The sequence below is a fragment of the Octopus bimaculoides genome, chromosome 4 (genome assembly GCF_001194135.2).
Source record: "Octopus bimaculoides isolate UCB-OBI-ISO-001 chromosome 4, ASM119413v2, whole genome shotgun sequence".
In the NCBI taxonomy this organism is placed as follows: Eukaryota; Metazoa; Mollusca; class Cephalopoda; order Octopoda; family Octopodidae; genus Octopus; species Octopus bimaculoides.
The window spans coordinates 84797924-84798928 of record NC_068984.1 but is presented as its reverse complement, the minus strand read 5'-3'; positions in this window follow the sequence as shown (position 1 = coordinate 84798928).

The window sequence follows — 1005 nt, the reverse complement described above, 5'->3', positions numbered from 1 at the left end:
GAGAAGTTACTGGAGGACGATTTCGACTAGATGGCACATATAACAATGGGGTAATTGGCTGATGAGGACTTTCAGTATTGCAGTTAGGATATGAGATGGTTCAAAGCACAGTTAATTAATTAAAATAATACTTCCTAGATGCAAGAAACAGGAGACGTATTTATTTTAAACTTGTTTGTTAACATAATTCCGAGTTATAGATAGTTGTAACAAAGTAGCCCAGTAAGCGTCACAACGTACCCCGCACACGGGGGAGATTGCTACAGCTGACACCTGTCTAATTATTGTTATGTAATTTCTGGGGGTTTTTTGCTAGTGATAACAATAAATAGAGATGTTTTACAAATTAAATCTGAAAAGAAACTTCAGCTGTGTTCATTTATGTGGGTGCCAAGGCAAAAAAATGAAACAATGCAACAACTAGACCCGTCTTCCCTACCCACAGACTTCAGTCCAACATGCATCACACTTACTAAACCTTGCTAACACAAAAAATAGCAACGAAGGAGTTAGCTATAGCCGCCAATGAGGAAGCTTCTGCATGGTCACCCTACCTGCAGGAATAGCACCTTAACGTCTTAAAAAACATAAGAAATGTATAGGACAATGTAGTTTTTGCCGCACAGAAGGACAGAATGGTCACGGCTGAAATTCCTTTGATCATAATACTATTCATTCAGGAACGACCTTGATCTAAACAACAAAAATCATAACCGAAATAGCAGCCAAATCTTCCTCATATCACACCCCTAGAATTCTAAAAATAAATACAATTTTTGGCTTACTGTATTATGTTATTCTCAGTTCAACTTTATATTTGCTCTGAAACATAATCTCTTTGTGTATGGAAAATCCACGCCCTCACGACAAATCTCTCAGACATTGATATTAGCAACATTAACTTCTAGTTACTCTTGCTCAAAGCCTCTGACTCACTTTCGCGGTCTATCTGTCTATCCATCTCTCTCTCTCTCTCTCTCTATATATATATATATATATATATAT